Below are 6000 nucleotides of genomic sequence, written 5' to 3' on the forward strand. Positions count from 1 at the left end.
CACCAGATCCCATCGAACTCTGTGGTTGAGTGTTTTGGCGAGAGTAGTACTAGGATGGGTGACCTTCTGGGAAGTCCTCGTGTTACACCGGTCTTTTTGCAGATGGGGTGTTAAACGTTTTGCGCGATAGGAGCCATAGTCCGCTGGCGTGAGTCGCGGCACCAGAATATTTTGCTTAATACTTTTCGTGCATTCATTTATAGTCCACCACATGATAAGAGTGTCATTATGAGCATCTTACATAGTTGAGCAACGAAAAATGAGGTACGACAGACGGTCTGTTTATCTAGGCATGAGTCGAGGTGTCCGGACATTTCACTTGATATTAGAAGTAGAAACAGAGGTATAGTGTGCACGCACAGCGAAACAAATGATGGGAGGGGGGAGGGAAGGGAATGGAAGGGATGCGATCATACCAACACTAATGCACTGGATCCTGTCGAACTCCGCATCGACTCACCACAACAATAAAAAATGTCTTAAATATCCTAACATCATATCGAATCTATGAATAATATTTGGAAGTCAGAAAATCACCGCACCTATTAAATCTTAATGCTTACCTATTCTTAAGAGTTTTGAGCAGAAAATGAAATGCTAAGGTTAAACCCTCATCTTTATAAATCTTCACATTTAAGTACGACCAAGTACATAGAGAACATATGCCAGCTAGTCACAAAATAATTTCAAAAAATTAGAAAGTATTCAAAATAATTTGGACACATGAATTTTGGGATACCCTAAATTTATCATGACATCGAGGTTGCTTAGGTAATTAAGTAAATACATTTATGAAAAATAGAGGATATGAGATATGTTATTAAGAGATTAGAAATATACTATAACATTGAGGTTACAAAAAAAAAATGGGATGAATTTAAGATATGATATATAGTTACTGAGAAATTCTTATGATAATTATTAAACTAGGAATGATGTTCCTAAGTCATGTCAAATAAAAATAACAATCGCATATAATATAATGGTATAACAATACGCTTTGATGCATTTTGAGGATAAAGATAGTCCCATATGATAACCAGAGATTTTATTAAAAGACATATATGGTATATTCTAAATAATCACATACTAATGTTCAAAAATTGAAAAATAATAATTTAAATGAGGTTATGAAATTCTAGAGGTTATAAATGCTATGTTCATGAAGTTATTTAGATAATTAAAATTTATTCTTGTGCTGAAATTAGATGTGATATATATTGTTGAGAGATTATTAGAATGATGGATAAATTAGAAATGATGTTTTTTAAAAACCATGTGGATGTAATAACAATTACATATAATGTGGTTGGGAGACATTATGCTTTAATGAATTTTAAGGATCGATATAGTCCAAGATGGTAATCCTTTTGCCAGATCAAATGTTTTTGAAGAAACTATAGGGAGATACGAACAAACCCTAAGTATTAAAATATTTGGAATTAAGAGACGAATTCTTAACAATTATACATTTCTTACCTAAATTAGAAAGGAATGGATTAAGAACTAAAGAGATCCTATCAGTGATAACATTGTAACGAAACCATTAGGTTAAAGAGGAAACTTGGAAATAAGCAAGGATATTTCTGAATCACCTAATCACTGCAAATTTGGAGGACCAAATTTTTTATATGGGGAGAAGATTATAATGACTCATTCGCATAAGTTAAAATTTGAATGCAAATTCATGCTCTAGAGAGTTTATTTAAGCATTAGGGGAATTTTCAAAAGTAAAAAAAAAGGGATTCTAAAAATATAAAAATATAAAATGTAATCTAAAAATAATAATAATAATAAATAATGAAATTGGGAAAATGACCAAACTGAAAGCAAATTTTGGAGTTTATCTACTCTGTAATTGAATAGAAGCCCAAATGATTAAAATTATAGGATTTGGGGTCATTCCAAAATTTTCATAAATTAATCAATCTGCTTTAAAAAACTCTGTTTTAATTTTTTTTTTTTAAAAAAAAAATTAACAGTCTAAATCTCATCTCACAATAGACGACCATGATTTGATCTTATTTACTATATAAAAGTTCTTGTTCACAAAAAAATAATAATAAGAAAACCTTGGAGCAAATGAGCAGTGGTGGAAAGGAGGAGTAGAGGGCTGATACGTGAAAGTGAAAGGGAAAAAAGAAGATTTTTTGACGTCTTGTTCGTCGAAAGGCTAAGATAGGTCGCGGTGAGCCTAGCCTTCAGCTAATAAGCCATAGTTGCACCATTGCCTCTCGTTTAATATCTTTTTCTTTTGTAAATAAAGACGAATCAGTGATGGGTTTTACCGGTTGGGTAAAGAAGAATAGTTGAAACCGCTATGAATCACGTCGTCGAGGGTAAGAGTAGTTTATACTCTAAATCCCTAGATTTAAGCTAATATATTTGATTTAGATAATTATTTGTTATAGGATTGTAATAAGGATTGATTGTTGTGGATACTGTCGAAGGAATATGTGATGACTAATCGAAACTTGAATTGGTTGTGTTATGTGATGAAGATGGCGGCTGGAATTGAATGTGAAATGCAATTAGGGTTTTCAACGATTGAAGAAGATGAAAAAGGGCTTCATGTGGGTCAGGTTGATTGTACTTATTAGTCCTTGGCTTGGTTTACCCTAACGTGTCCGAGCCCAGAAGGATTTGTTTAATGGGCTTAGTAATTAATTTATAAGAAGAAAATGAAATTAAAATGAAAGAGTAAAAATATATATAAATATATAATAAATGTGTAACCTATAAAGGAAGTCGGGTATATGAAGTCCATAAGTAAAGTGGACCTAGTGAGGGGTCTAAAATTTTAGTGGATTAAATGTAATGAAAGGAAAAATAAATAAATAAATAGGGAATGGAAGGACAAACTCGAATGGGTTGAGCTCCTAGGAAGAATAAAGGAATTCCAGTGATGAATTGAGCCAAACTTGAAGAAATTAAACAAAAAAAAAAGGAAATTAAATCTAGTGGGTCTAGCCTATAGGAAGGGGATAAGAGTAATTAAAATTTAAGTGAGCCAAGCCCTTAGGAATGGATTAAGATAGAAGATCAAATTTAGTTTGAGGGGTTACATTAATTCAAAATAAACAGAGATAGGAAAGAATTAGTAATATTGAGAACTAAACAAATGGGTTGTTTCATTGGGCTTCTAGCCCAGAAGCAAATAAAGTAAATTTGTTTATTATATGGGCTCCTAGTTTACAGCCCAACAAGCAGGGTCAACTACATTCCAAGCAGTGAATAGTAATGGATCAGAAAACAATAATGATTATGATGGGCTTGAGATCTAGAATATGGGTTGAGGAAATTCATTACGACTTTGAAAAGATAAATCATATAAAATAAAACATTATTAATGAATATAATGCCTGAAATAAATAGTAGATATGCGATTTAGTTCAATAATTAATTGAGTGAATAAGCTATTTACAAAATTATAGAGAAGTCGCGATTGATCAAATTTTGATAACAATGTGTACAATGAGAAAAACATAGAAATTGTTGGGAGACTATGAATTAGTGGGGAATTTGAATCATTTACGATGTGAATAATTTAGAGTTTAAATGTTGTGATCCATCTTTTAATATTCTAGATAAATTAAGATATTTTAAAAGTTGATGAGTTCTAGAACTTGGGAGTAATTTACGCGTGAATAAGTATGAAATTAGGACTTGCTCCAAGAATAGAATAAGGATGAATTAAGTAGAAATGTCAAGGTATTATATGAAGCAAATTATGATAGAGAATACCTGGATTAGTAGTAAAGATTTTTCGTATCATTGAAAAGTGAATATATGTACAGTTTAGGATTTGTATGGAATGATTATAAACTCTATCTCATGGATCGTTTATTGGCTGTAACTATGACTTTATCCATGGGGGATGATGTGAATCGTAAATATGACTGTAATTATGACTGTGTCGCTAGGGGATGATGTGAATCGTAATTATTACTATAACTATGACTGTCTCTGGGGGATGATGTGAATTGTAACTATGGCTGTAACTATGACTTGTGGGAGCTATGATTTTGTCCATGTTGATGGTGTGAATTATTATCTCATTCTATGAGTCTATGTGCATATGTGATTGGTTGTGTTGGTGAATGATGAGAATATGTTGCTATGTGGATATGTATATGAGCTAGGGTATTCTACATGTTTAGGGAAGGATATTATATATGTGAATATGTGTTCAAGAAAAGGTATTATATGTGTGATATGTGTTTAAAGAATGGTATTCTATGTGTGGATAAGAATTTAAAGAAGAGTATTCTATATGTTAGCATGTGTAATTAAGATGAATACGATATTGCGTTTATGAAATTGTGAATAAAACAAAAGTAACTTATGAGAATGTAATTATGTAAATTATGGACACCCTTTGAATGAAATGAGATATATGACGTAACACCCCGCCTATTACTGTGCTAAAATGATTTAGAAACTCTATTTATTTGGGCCTTTGGCAACTTTAAACTTAATTAATTTATGCTATTTAACATTTATCGTGATTTGTAATTTTGATTGATTTTTATTTATTTAATTAATTTGTATTTATATTTTATTTTATTTAAAATTATTTTATTTTATTGTAAATTATTATGTTTTAGTTAAATTGAATTAAAATGAAAATTTAGAAAAAATGAATTGGAAAACGGCGAAACAACAAAAAAATGCTCGCGAGAAAAATCCTGCGAGAGGGCCATTTGCGCGTGTGCGTACTAAGCATTGTGCACGTGCGACTGCGCGCACAGTGGCCGCTGGATGTCCGCACAGCACGCACGTCTTGTTCGCAAGCCCGCACACACAGGATGTGTCCACAAGGCACACCTCTCCTCCGCGCGCACGGGACATGCGCACAACGCGTATGTCTTTTTCGCGTGCATGCGGTGTGGGGTTAGGACCTGCCCCCGCATCCTATCGCGCATAGGCGAGCCATTCGCACGTCACCTCATGCGCTGACATGTGCCGCACAATATGCATGTGTCGTTCCCGCAACAAGCTTGTGCGAATAGGCCCTGTGCGCCTGGGACCTGCGTAAATGGCACCCAGCGCGTCTAGGCCCTACATGCGTGACAGTAGGTGTGTGCGCCTGAAGGCTAGCCTGTAGTACGCTAGCTAAAGCATTGCTTCATTGGGCAGTGCACCACCGTTGCCTTGGGCATTGCACCATGGCCGGCGGCGGAGGAGTCTGTCCTCCCTTATTTTTTGTGCTGAACATCTTTTTCTTCTCTCTTTTTACTAGATTTTGCCACTTAGTGTGAATCTAACAGTTCCAAAATTCTATAAATTACCCACCCCTTACCTTCCTCTCAACACTTCCATTTCTTCTTTTTTTCAAAGGTTTAGAGATAGAGTAATTTAGTGAGAGAAGAAGTGAAAGAAAGGGGAACGATAAAGAAGAAATTATAGAGATTTCTGTAAGGAATCTAGTATTACTTTTAATGTCTTAAGGACTATTTCTAGATAAGAAAATCTAATATGATTGTTAATTTGCTTATTTTGTATGCCTCTGTGTTCATATGAGTCGAATTGTTCTTGTTTTCAAGCATGCTATGTGAATTGTAGACACTTGATGAATTTGCATGTAATAAATATAATATGTAATCGGTAACAATAAAAGTAAAAAGAAAAGAAAAAGAGAAAAGTGGAATGAAGCTTATATGGTTCGAAATGTTTCTGTATTGACATGCATATTGTATCAAGTGTCTTGTTAGGCTTTTTATCTCTGAGGGGTATCTATTCCCATTGCCCTTCGAAGTATCTATTTTTTCCTCCCATATCTGGTTTGGAAAGACTTATGAGACCACTCCTAGTGGATGACAGCATGCCCTCTGACGATAGTGGTGTCGTGCTATCTATAGGGGTCACCCGTGGCTAAGTAATGTCATAACTATAGATATCTATTGGTACGTCCATTGTCATAGATTGTACCATGGTTTTGCCAGCCGAAAATAGGCCTGAGAAAATTGTTGTATTTGTATATGATCTTATCATTCCACT

The sequence above is a fragment of the Carica papaya genome, chromosome 9, assembly GCF_054855325.1.
Source record: "Carica papaya isolate Zhongbai chromosome 9, ASM5485532v1, whole genome shotgun sequence".
NCBI classification, from domain to species: domain Eukaryota; kingdom Viridiplantae; phylum Streptophyta; class Magnoliopsida; order Brassicales; family Caricaceae; genus Carica; species Carica papaya.